The 12514-nt window shown below is 54.5% G+C and overlaps 1 protein-coding gene across 1 annotated transcript in view; it reads left to right on the top strand.

Annotated features, from left to right (window-relative positions):
* Positions 1 to 3003: 3003 nt before the first annotated feature.
* The window catches only part of HIC2 (HIC ZBTB transcriptional repressor 2), a 30881-nt gene continuing 21370 nt past the window's right edge, over positions 3004 to 12514 (top strand). The window contains exon 1 of the mRNA XM_055119552.1: positions 3004 to 3101. The gene's annotated coding sequence lies outside the window, so the exon portion shown is untranslated. The remainder of the gene's footprint in view (positions 3102 to 12514) is intronic.

Raw genomic sequence — 12514 nt, forward strand, 5'->3', positions numbered from 1 at the left:
TGTAACGCTAACCTCATACATGTGAAGCATGTGATCTGTGCTTACCTATATTTTCAGCCTTGTCTGACTGTTTTTATGGGTTTGTTTTCTGTTTTTTAGAGGGGAGGGTTGGAGCAAACTTGATGGTACTCTGGGCTTGGTATCACTTCTGATAGTGCTCAATAATACTCAAGAGATACTCGGGGGAAGAAACTGCATAGAAGCATGCACTAAGCTTGTTGAGAGATCTCTTTATCCTGAACATCCAGAATATGATTGTTTTAAAAGATTTTTAATCTGTGGGGTGGAGCAATAGTACAGTGGGTAGGATGCTTGCCTTGCGTGCCACTAACTGGGTTTTGATTTCTGGCACTCCATATAATCCCCTGAGCACCACCAGGAGTAATTTTTGAGTGCAGAACCAGGAGTAACCTGAGCATTACCAGATGTGGTCCAAAAACAAAACCCAAGCCAGAGATTTTTAGTTTGGGCTCATATTGTCAGTTTCATATTTGGATGTTTTGAGACAGGGCAAAGATAGAGCTCAATGGGCTGAGTATATACAAAGTGTGTTTTGCCTATATTTGATCCCCACCACATGTTTCTCATGACACTACAGTGAACCTGAACAAAGAGTCAAGAGTACCACCCAGTATAACAGGGTTTGACCCTCCCCCCATAAAACCCTCATTATTATTAAAAAGAAAAGGAAAATTATTATTTTTTTCTTTTTGTGTCAGACCCGGCGTTGCACAGGGGTTACTCCTGGCTCATGCACTCAGGAATTACTCCTGGCGGTGCTTAGGGGACCATATGAGGTGCTGGGGATTGAACCTGGGTCGGCTGCGTGCAAGGCAAACGCCCTACCCGCTATGCTATCACTCTAGCCCCAAGAAAGGGAAAATTATGCAGCAATTTCTTGTTTCCAACAAGTGAGTACCCACCAGGCCTTTGACTATATTTGAAAGTTACCATTTAAAGTTACTTTTTTGGAGGGAGGAGCACACCTGACAGTGCTTAGGGCTTACTCCTGGCTCTGTTCAGGAATCACTTCCGGAAGGTTCAGGGACCATATAGGCTTCCAGATATTAGCATGCAAGGCAAGAGCCCTACCTGCTGTACTGACTCTCTAGTCTCTGAAAGTTATCATCTGGAACTGAGTTCCAGTTTAGGGGAAAACAAAACAAAACAGACCAAAACCAGTAATCCACTACCTATCTTGTAGCTTTCATTTGCTTATCTTTGGTTAGTTCTTTTTTTCTAGCAGTTTATTCAACTAGAGTCCCCTACTGAGCCCTGTTCATGGAATGTTACTTTTCTTCTTCCCTATATTTGACTTCTCTCTCTCTGTCTCTCTCTCTCTCCATCATTCCAGCCCTGCAGTAATTTCATAATTTGTTTTAATATCTTTAATAATAGTTATTATTTATTTTGTATATTTGGTCCACACCAAGTGATGCTCAGGGTTTAACTCCTGGCTCCGCACTCAGGAATTATTCCTGGCAGTATTCAGGGGATCATGTGGGAGGCTGGGGATCCAAATGGGTCCATCCACAGGCAAGGAGGCTAGCATCTTACCCACGTACTATCTCTCCAACATTTGTTTTAATATCTTTAGCTTTTGGGGGGAGGGGAAGGGAACACATCAGTAGTTCTTGGGAGACTATGTGGTGTTTTGGTGGAAATCCAACATGGGCTGTCACATGTAAACAATCACCAGTCCTTTGAGCTGTCTCCTGCTCCCCCCAGCATCATTCTTTATTTGCAATGCATTTGTTTTTTGTTTGTTTTTGGTGCTGGGGTAGAACCCGCAGTGTCCTACATGCTACGCATGTGCTACGTTTTCTCATTCGTTTTTGTTGTTTCAAGGGGGAATGAGAAGTACTTTGGGCTATGTACTCTTCCCTGTGAATTTAGAATTTCGTGAAGCGCAAGAAAGGTCCTGTGAGGACTAATGTCAAATTTACTGATTTGGAAGGGACAGTCACATCATCTGCCTTCCCAGAGGGCTTACTGAGTTCGCTTTCCGTCTTGGCTAGGGCTCAACTTCCCTACAAAGCCAATCTGGGTTTCGCTCAGACTATCACAGCGGTGTGCTCCTTTGTTCGGCGAATAAAGTAGAGAGAGGTCCATTAAGTCACTCCCTAGGGAAGTGGCCACGGTCAGCTGCAGCCCTCGGAGGGCTTCAGAGACTGGGACTGCACGGGTAGCCTAGGCGCGTGGCTCGACCTTAGGGGCCCGGAGGGGCGGCGATCACCGGAAGGGGTTGGCTGACAAGGCGTGTCCGCGACCTCCTTGCTTTGCGAGCAGGTAGGACCAGTCCACGGGGCACTGGGCGCAGGGGCTAAGCGCCTCTGGGTTCACGAGTAGGGGGCTTCCTTCTACCCCGAACCCAAACTGCCCAGAACCCGCCGCACGCACCGCAACCCACAGCACTACGCACCCCGGGGTATGCTTTGACCCTGGGGATGACCCGGAGCAAGGGTGCGAAGGCGCCTGAAGGCGGTGCACAAGCAATTAGGGGTCCTAGATTGGGGGTCCTGGATGGAGTCTTCGAGGGTTCAGGGTCAGGCTCAAAGGGGTCAGCGGCGGGTGGGGGCTGGACATAGGGTGCCAGTGTGCCCTCCCCGTGGGTGGGCGATCTGGGCGTTTGGGGGGGGACCAGGTGGCGGCCCCGTCCTTGCACCACGAAACTGGAGGTAGCCGGGCGCCCTGGAGGGAGGGGGGGTCCCCGGCGACTCTGCGCGCCCCTCCCCCACGACTCCGTCCAGAGGCCGCCCACCCCGCCCAGGGCCCGGACCGCTCGCCGGCTCGGCCCCGCCCCCTCAAGCCCCGCCCCGGTCCAGACCCCGCCCACCAGGCCCCGCCCCTCCGCTCGTCCATTCAGATGTGGGTCAGGGGTGAGCGGGCGGCGCCGACGTCACAAGTTTCCAAGATGGCGCCGGGCGGGCGGCTGTGAGCGGCGCTCGGGCGCGCTGGGCGGGGAGCCGAGCCGAGCCGGGCCGGCGGCGGCGGCGGGGCGGACGGGGCGGGCTCGAGGGCGTCGCGGGCCGGGCGCCGAGGACGAGGGGCCGCGGCCGGGGCCGGACGGCAGGCGGAGCGCCGCCGCCGATGCACACGAGGTGAGGGGCGGCCGGGGCGGGGGGGCGGGCGCGCCCCCGGGGAGAGGGGCGTGGGCGGGCGCGCGCCCCCGCCGACGTGTGGGCTGCGCCGCGCGTCCGCCCGGCCCGGGCGGGGGGGCGCGCGCGGGACCCCCGGCCCGACGCAGCCTGCGAGGCTTTGTGGCCCCGGTGCCCGGCGGGGGCGCGGGCACAAAGCCGGCGGGGCGCGGGCCGGGGGGGCGGGCGGGCGCCGGCTCTTTGTGCCTTTTCAGGAGCGCCCTAATCCCGAGCGCGTCGGGCGAGCGGCGCTGCCTGACAGGCGCGCGGGCTGCCTTTATGCGGGCCGCCCCTCCAGGGCGCCTGGTGCGCCCCGCACCGTCCCGGTGCCCCTTCCCCGGGGCCCCCTCCCCGCGGGAGGCCCGGCCCCGGGCAGGCCCTGCAGCTGGTGGGCTTCTGCCCTGCCCCCCGACCGCTTGTCGTAGGCTGCCGCTTGGCAGGAAGAGAGATGGGCTTGGGGGAGGGGGCCGGCCGGCCGGGGGAGGGGGCCTTTCGGCCCCGGCTTGTCACTTGCTGTCTGTCGGCCAGGAGGGTTTCCATTCGCTCGGGCCCCGCTGGGCTGGGGGGTGGGCATGCCACTCCCGGGGGTGGGGGTGGGTGGGTGGGCAGCGACTTCAGGAGCGGAGGGAGGAGGCCAGATAATGCTGCTGGCGGCCCCGCCCTGAGCCGCGTGGGTCCGCCTGGGTCCGGATGGGTCGGGACGCTTTGGGACTGAGTTGCCCCTGCGCCCTCAACCCGCGCCCCCCACCGCTGCCCCCCCGCGCGAGTTCCCGAGCGCATCTGGAAAGCTGGGCTCGCGGCGCCCCCCGCCCCCCAGCCGCAGGGGTGGGAGCCGGGGAGGCCGCCCCCTCTGACATCTGTGGCTGGGGGAGGGGCAGGGCCTGGCCCCGAGGAATCCCGCGGTGGTGGTGGGTTGGTTGTTGACTGATGTGGCGATCACGGAGCTCCTGCGCCCGCCCGGCCGCCCCGGGGGAGGGAGAAGAGTTGGCAGGTATGGGGAGGGGTCGCCTCCTCAGCTGAACTTGGGACTCTTCTCCCGCGACCCCCCCACAGCTGGAGGGATGAAAGTTGGGTCACCCGGTCGGTCCCAGGGCCTCTCTGGAACGGGCCTGGCTCCTGACTTGACCTCTTCCCCCGCCGTTCCCATCTGCCAGGGCCTGCACTCCCGGGCCTTTGAGCAGACATTCTCCGGAGCTCTGGCCATGTGGCTGGTGTGTAGCCCCGGCTCCCGGAGAGCGCGTTTGCTCAGCGGGGCAGGGCTGCTGGAGTGGTCTGAAAAAAAGCAGATGGGCTGGCCTGGGGCTGGCCTCGGGAGACAAAGCTGTGTGGCGAGATTGCTACTTTAGCGGGCTCTTAGCACCAAGGGGGTGGGGGTGGTAGGCAGGAGAGAGGCTGATTCTTGGGGGCTGAACTGAAGCTTGGGGCCCAGGAGCACGAGAGACCTGCCTGCAAGGGGCTTGCAGTCCTCTGCAGTTGAACTGAAGGATGAAAACCTGGGGGGTTCAAGAACTGAAGGAAGCATAGGAACCTCGGGGTTCAACGCTGAGGCTTGGAAGGGCCACCCACTTGCCTTGCTTTCGGGGGACGGGGCGTGGGGTGGGCTAGAGCTCCCAGGTTGGTTTGCTTTCTTTTGACACCCCCCTTTCTAAATGAAGGCCAGTTTTGGGGTGCTGGTGGGCGCCTGCTACCCAGTTCCTCTGGCATTCTGATTCAAATATTGGTGTGTGCCCAGAGTTTCTCCCTGCAGTGTTTTCCTGCCAGTTGTTGAGACTTGTAGATTAGTCATTTAGCTTTTACAAGCGATTCCTGAAAAGAAAAATCTCCCACTGGTTGCTGGCTCCATGTAGAGGAAGAAACAGCCCGAGGGAGCCAGGCCTTTAATTAAAGCAAAACCGAAATGATTGCTCTAATTGTTGGAAGGAGAGGAGGTGCAGGTGGGGCAGCGGTGAGGCTGTGGTGCCTGCTCTGGGGACAGGTAGACACCATCCCTTCCTCACTCCCTGGTCTTGGCCTGCAGCCCAGCCTTCTCCACAAGGTTCAGCCCTAGACGAATCCCCACATCGTGTTTTTTTTCCATAGATCAGATTTCTCATTTTGCTAATAAGCAGAGTCTCAGATCCACTTGAAGTCAGCTGTTGTGGACTCTGGGCAACAGGGTTTTGCATTATTGAGCTGACAGGCCTGCTGTCTTCCCGGAGTCCTCATTGTCTGCCAGGGTCTGTTTTGGGGGTGGGTGTGCCTTTTAATCAGCAGCTAGCCCCCGGGAAGGGCTGGCCGAGTAGTTCTGAAGAATTGGAGGAGCAAGGAAGGAATAAAGTTCAGTTTGCCCAGGGGATCTGTGGCTCTGTCCTTTTGCTTGGTGTATTGGCCTCAGGCACTTAGCCCCACCCCATAGCTTGCCTTGCCCACTGGGGCCGTGGGCCACTGTCCTTGGGAACCTTCCTCTAAGAGGGCTCTATTTCCTGGCTGCTCTTCGGTAACTTTCTCCTTTTCAAAGAAATGACAAATCAGGTTCTTCCCCTCCTGGTTCTTTGGGTAGTGGCTGAGGAGGGATTGGTGGAGAGCGGAGAGTCGGTTGGGGAACTGGACTGGGTTAGGAATTCTGGAGTGTGACACTGGGTTCACTGTTTACTCTCCATGTGACCTTGGACAGTGATTGAGCCTTAGTGCCCGTTGCTAAAATGGGAACAGGACTTGAGTTTACATTCACGTATCACTCCCCTCCAGAATTCGGCCTGGGGAAGAGAGACAAGCAAACTAATGACTATCTGACGTGGGTGATAAGGACTGGCACTGTTGAGAAGGGTGTGTAGTGGGCATCCTGGGGAAGGTGGCTGTGAGTAGTGAGCTGGCCTGCAGGAGAGTCATGGGTACCATGCTGTGTGCAGGTTGGTGGTGGGAGAGGGGTTTTGATAGTTAACCTGTGTTTAGTTTCAGTGGCATTGTGGAATGTCACCCTGCCAGTGCTGCCTTTGATAAGAAGCTGGTATCATGAACTACTGCATGCCGGGGCATCTGCGATGCTCTTTGACAAGCTTTCACTCAGCAAAGTTTTCTAGAACAGAGGTAGTGCTCAACCCCTGTGGCTAGTCCAAATGGGTTGGTTTCTCTGCCCTCTGGTACTCACAACTGACTAAGATCGTCTTGAGGCTGGGAGAGAGGCCTTTTGCGGTTTTCCAATTCCACAGCAGATAGCTCTCTCATACAGACTGGTAAACAAGACTCAGGTTAAATACCTTTTTGGAGCTGAAAACAAGCCACTGGCCAGTCTTGGGCTGGAGGGTAAATACCTTTGACTACAGAGCCCGTGAGAGCCCAGTGGGAAGAGGTCTGAGATCCCAGCAGGGAGGGATGGGGCGGGGCAGAGCGCTCCCCTCCCCTAGTCAGTCCTGGCTTCTGGTTAGGGGCTTCCGAACTAGCTAGGCCAGTTCGACTTTGCCTGGCACCGCCACGCTGAGCTTCCTGCTGCTGGGAGGGGCCTTGCCCTAAGGGTTAGGGACCTGGGCGGGGGGAGGGCGCCGAGAGGACTGCTGGCTCTTTTGGAGCTTGGTCTTCCCCCAGAGTGGCAAAGCAGGAAAAGCGGGTGGGGGTAGGGGCCGTGTGGAGGCCCCGGTGGGCTCGATAAAGAGAGGAAAGCCAGGCTCAAAGCCAGGCTCGCGAGAGCCCTGCCCCACTTGAGGAGGGAAGGGCCGGGGTGTGGGTGCCTCTGCGGAGCTGGAGGGAGTGCAGCCTGGGCGCCCTCTGGCTGGGCTGAGTGGGGCGCAGGAGCCCTGGACGTGGCTGGGATGCATCAGCCGTGCCCTCCTCCTGACGGTTCAGTTTTCTTCTTGAGTTTTCCAGCAGTGCCCCAGGTGGGTAGAGGGAAGGGTGAGAGTGGCTTTGGGGTTTAGAGCAGCTCCTTCCTGTTGGGTCGCTGCTGGTGAGGAGTTTGGCGCTTCTACACAGGGTGTGCATGGAAGGGTATCGAAAACTTTTCCCATCCCAATAGAATTCTAAGGGCCTCTGAGAAGGTGGGTCTGAGGCCCTGCTAGTTGGTCTGTCCTGAAGATGTGAGAGCTGAGGTCTGTGCCAACTGTGTGGCCACTGTGCAGACTTGTGCCAGGGCCTGGCTGCCACACGGCCTCGGGCACTCAGCAGCGCTTGGGAGTGGATGCTCAGGGTGGCAGGGACGGCTGCTTCTGTTCTTTCAACTGGGGCTTTCCCCCCCTCTCCCTAATGTGGTTGTTGGCTTTTTGTTGTTTTTATTTAGTGTTTTGGGCCATACCTGACAGTGCTCAGGGCTTATTCCTGACTCAGTGCTCGGGGATTATTTCTGACAGTGCTCAGGGGATACTGTGGTGCCCTATGGGGTACTGGGGATCAAACCCAGGTTGTCCACATGCAAGGAAAATGCTTTACCCACTGTACTCTCTCAGGTTTTTATTTATTTTTTGGGCCCAAATCTGGTGAGGAAGGATGGAACCCAGGCCTCCTGCATGCAAGGCACATGCTTAGCCCCTTTCAGCTGTCTCTCTGCAGTCCCCCATCCCCTGTTTCCCCCACCCCCTGTTTCCCCCACCCTCCACCCCTGCCAATATAGTTGGGAGGAAGTGCTGCTCTTGTGGCCAGTGTCTGGGCTGCCTGCATTTCTTTCTTTCTTTTTTTTGGGATGATATATATGGGATGATATATATATATATATATATATATATATGGGATGCCAGGATCGAACCCTGTAAGCCCTGTGCAAGGCCAGCGCCCTCGCTGCCTTACTGTCGCCCATCAGTGTACTCTTGTTTTCATGCTTTCTGACAGAGGCTGCCTGCTTGCTGGGTCTCAGCAGCTGGGAATTGGTGGAGGTGTATGTGTGCATATCAGTTCCTAAAACAGAATTCCACTTAGTTAAGTTTGAGAATCACTGCTTAAAGCAAGTGATCATTCTTTTTTGATCAGAGAATCAGGTGGGTGGTGAACCCAGATTGAACAACAGTGGTTGGGAACTGGTTTACGGTGACATTCTAGTGAGATCCAATTTACAGAATGTTCTTCTGGTTACTAGGGTTTTGGAGAAGGCAGGGCAGAGGGTACTCACCCTTTTGTGGCCCTCCTTAGGTGGGTAGCAATGGGAATGGGTCCCAGTTTTTAAATGACATCTCTTAAAGAGTACCTGCCTGCCCTGGGTTTGGGTTTTGTTCTTGAACTTCATCTGTTCTGGCAGGCCCTGAAACTGGGTTCTCTGCGATTCCTTACAAGCCCACTAAGACCAAAGCCGAGGATCCCAGTACCTATTCACCTCTTTTTCTCTCTCACCTGAAGGTCCCTGGAAGAGATCAGTCACGGAGGTGGTTTTCCTATACTGTTATCTGGGTATAGTGTGTGAGGGAGGGGGCCACCAACAAAGGTGAAAATGGAAGGGGGGTGGTGTGGACAGAACTTCCTGGTGAGGCCCGGCTTGCCTAGTGGTCTGCTCTGTTGGGAGACCCGTAGGTTGTTGGTAAATGTGGGGAGATGAGACAAGACAGTTCTGCCTTATCATGTGAGGTGGAGTGCAAGGCCCCATTGTGTGGTGTGGCCCTTGTTCTGGAAGTGGAGTCGCAGGAGAAGTAGCAGCAGTGGCTCACGAGTGAATGGTCTTGGCCGGGCAGTCAAGCGCGGGGTGCAGAGGCAGGTGTGCTCCCTCCCTGCTCTCTGCTTATGTGGATGCCCCTGGGTAGAGAGTATGTCATATGGGGACTGGCTTCCTGCCTTAGCTCTTAGTAGGGGGACCACACCTAGATGGGCTGGAGGAAGTGGGGCCATTCGCAGCGGTCTGGGGATCAACTCAGGGCCTCACACGGGCTAGACATGTGCTCTCTACCACTTGAGCCTTCTCTTGGCTTCTGCCTCAGCTCCCCTGCTTCTTCCCCTTCACAGGATTTTCCTTTGGGTCGGAGATGGCCACTGCTTCCTGTTTGACAGGTTCTCTAGCACATTTGCTTGAAAACTGGGAAGATGGTTCCAACCAAATATCTGATGGAAAATTAGAGCGGGTAGTAGTGGTAGAAGATCAGGCAGTCATTGTGGGGCTCTTTCCCCAAATGAGGGTTTTAGGAACTACTGTGCAGTCATATTTAATCTTCAGAGCTTCTGAAATCCTGGTCATTGTACTAGTCCTTTGGGTTTTTTTTTTGGTTTTTGGAGCCAACAAGGCTAGGGCTTTACTGGACCTCAAGTGACTGTATAAATGGCTCAGAGAAATCAAATATTATTTGTTTATATTTGGTTTCCAGGCTCATCCATCGATATTTAGGGGTTGTTCTCAGCAAGTTGCTTGGGGATCACTCCAGGTACTGGGGGTTGAACCTGCGCCTCCCTTATGCAAGACAATGTTCATGAGGCCTTTGAGTCATCTCCCAGTTCAAGGTTAAGTATTGTTGGTGGTGAGTGGGGGGCTTCTCCAGCAGTGCTACTGGAGATACTTGGCCAGTAGTTGGTTGTGCTTCTAGGGCTGCACAGTGTTGCTTTGTGGGAGGTGGTCATGTGGTGCTGGGGGCAGAACCTGAGGCTTTGCATGCAACACATGTACTGCAACCTTGTGAGCTATCTCTAGACCTCAGACACACAGCCAGGTAGTGGATAGAGAAGTTGTAAGAGTGATACAAACAATCAGATGTATGCTTGGAAACCTGGCACGTGTATGTGTGGGCCCTTTCCTCTGAGCAACAACTCTTGTGGGCCAGAGGAAAATTGAGGTTTTCCCCTTTTTTTTTTTTTTGTTTATGGTGGGGTGTGGTGGGCACACCCAGTGGTGCTCAGGGCTTAATCCTGACTCTGCACTCAGGCATCACTCCTGGCAGGCCTGGCGACATACGGGGTGCTGGGGATCAAACCCGGATCAGCCGCCTTACCTTCTGTGCTTTGTCTCCCGACCCAAGGTTGTCATTTTAAGTGGAGCAAAGTGCCTTGGACAAAGCCAGCCCGCCGGAGTTCTGTTCCTGGGGCTGGTTTGGGATGCCCTGTGAGCCCGTTGGTCAGGCACCATCGTTGCATTGAACATGGCCAGGCACAGAGAGGACTTGCCACTTGTGTTCTCGGCCCATCTCCTCTCTGGCATGTTGGAAGCCTCCATGCTAAAGAAATCTGTGCTTTTTTTTTTTTCTCACTGTGGTCACATCAGAGGTGCTTGGACACTGTCCTTCGTGGCACAGGAAATAGGGACAGGGTGTCCTCTCGGCAGTATGGGTCTGACTCGTGGATATGGATATATCGACTCCTGGTAAGAAGGGACCAGACTGAGGCACAGTCTGCTGAGGTGCTAGCAGGCAGCACACATGCTGCAGCCCTTTGAGTATTTTTGTCTCGACCTGCCAGGAGACTCCAGGCACAGTGTTGGTGACCAAAGCCTTGGGCTGTGTGGTCTGTGAACCTGAGCCCCAGAGGGGTGCACGCCTAGGGGAGAGGATTGTTTCCAAAGTCCCACATTCCATGCATGTGTTGGTGCTGATAAGGGCAGCAGGGCTGGCTTAGCAGCTTTGGGCAGGAGGGGACTTTGACTTCATGCCCCTAGCAGGCAGCATGCATATCCTCCTTCCTACCCCTCCCCCACTGGCCACCCCTCACCACTTAACTTGTGTGGAGCAGCCTGCCTGATCCGCTGCTGTGTGTCCTGGCCCAGCTCCACTTGTATATTCAGAGCTATTGGTTATGGCTCCTGGCATCACAGAGTCCTTAGCAGGCCTTTGAGATCCCTTTGTCTTTCCCACTGGCGCTGCCCTTAAAAGTGTTTGTGGGTGCTATTTGAAATGGCACCTGCTTTTATTTGAAGTGTGTGACTCAAGTTTGGTCGAAAGCCTTATTACCCTGGTATTTTGGCTTTTGGTGAACAAATGATTTTTTTGTTTGTTTGTTTGGGTCACACCTGGCGCTGCACAGGGGTTACTCCTGGCTCTGTACTGAGGAATAACTCCTGGAAATGCTTGGGGGACCATATGGGATGCTGGGGATCGAACCTGGGTTGGCCGCTACTATTGCTCCAGGCGCATAAATGTTTTGTGGGAAGATGGTGAGTATCAACCTCCCTCCCTCCTACCCTCCCTTCCTTCCTACCTTCCTTCCTCACCTGACAGTGCTCAGTGCTTATTCCTGGCTCTGCTCAGGGGAACATATGGGGTTCCATGGATCGAACCTGGGTCAGCTACATGCAAGGCTAGTGCCCTTCCCATTGTGCTATTGCTCCAGCCCCCCTCAGCTCTTCTGTGTCTTGTTTTCCATTCTTATAGATTGTAATATTTGACATAATCCATCCATGTCAGCTGTTCTTTGGTTTGTAACGCCTAGGAGTACTCGAGTCTTTTCAAAATACTTAAAAGTTTTGGACTTTGTGCCTATGTTGACACTCAGACCAGTGGTACACAGCTGTGGTGGGTGGTGCACACTGTTCAGATTGATATTTTCCATGTCTGGACTCCAGCTCTAAACTGCTTTTTCTAAACTGGGGAGGCAGTAAAGATGATAGAGTAAATCCAAACCATGTTACGTGTCTCTTCTTTACTGTCCTGTGTGCTGTGCTGGGAACACTCATGAGACTATTCTGAAGTAGACCAAAGTAGAACATTGTTTACATGGAAATGGTGAAGGACCATTTCCATGGAACTCCAGGAAATGGTCCTCCACCTAATTGTTCACCTATCCTCTGAATTAGCTGCTTTTTCTCCTGGGACATTGCTTTTACTTGATCAAACTGGCAAGGGCCAGGAAGGCGGCTTAGTGACTCTGAGGGTTTGCCCAGCAAGTGCGTGATATGGATTCACATCTCAATGTTGCCCAAATGCAGTCAGTCCTGATAGCTTGGCTTTTTGGAATCCCCACTGAGAATGGTCCTGGAGACGGCAGCGCAGAGTTTAGGATTTGCCCAGAGTAAGTCCTGAGCATCATCCCTGATGGTATGCTGGGTAGACGTTGGGGCAGTCCAGACCTCACCAGAGTCTGAGCGCCTGTGTGTGCCCCCCTCCTTCCATCCCTTGGGGTCAGGGCAGAGAACTGACAGATATGTTGTGGTTATTCAGTCGTGGAAAGTTTATCAGATATGGTCTAATAACAGCCTTTCAACTTGAAGAAGAACAACTTGAGCTGAAGAGAGGGGTTAACAAAGGTTAAGGCACTTGTCTTACATACAGCTGCAGTCCTGGTTAGGATCCAGCACGTATATTATCCCCAGCCCTGTTAGAAATGGCCCCTGAGCACTGCTGGGTGTGTCCCCCTCTCCTGAAAGAAAAGAAAAACAGTTTTGAGGCTTGGTGGTTGAGTATACATCCCTCATGCCCTCTATAGGTAAGGCTCTGGGTTTGATCCCCAGCAAAAATGAAAAACAAGAAACAGAAATATCTAGAAAAACAATTGGTAGTATTTGTTGCTAGTGA

Source organism: Sorex araneus, chromosome 11, assembly GCF_027595985.1.
Source record: "Sorex araneus isolate mSorAra2 chromosome 11, mSorAra2.pri, whole genome shotgun sequence".
Classification (NCBI taxonomy): Eukaryota; Metazoa; Chordata; class Mammalia; order Eulipotyphla; family Soricidae; genus Sorex; species Sorex araneus.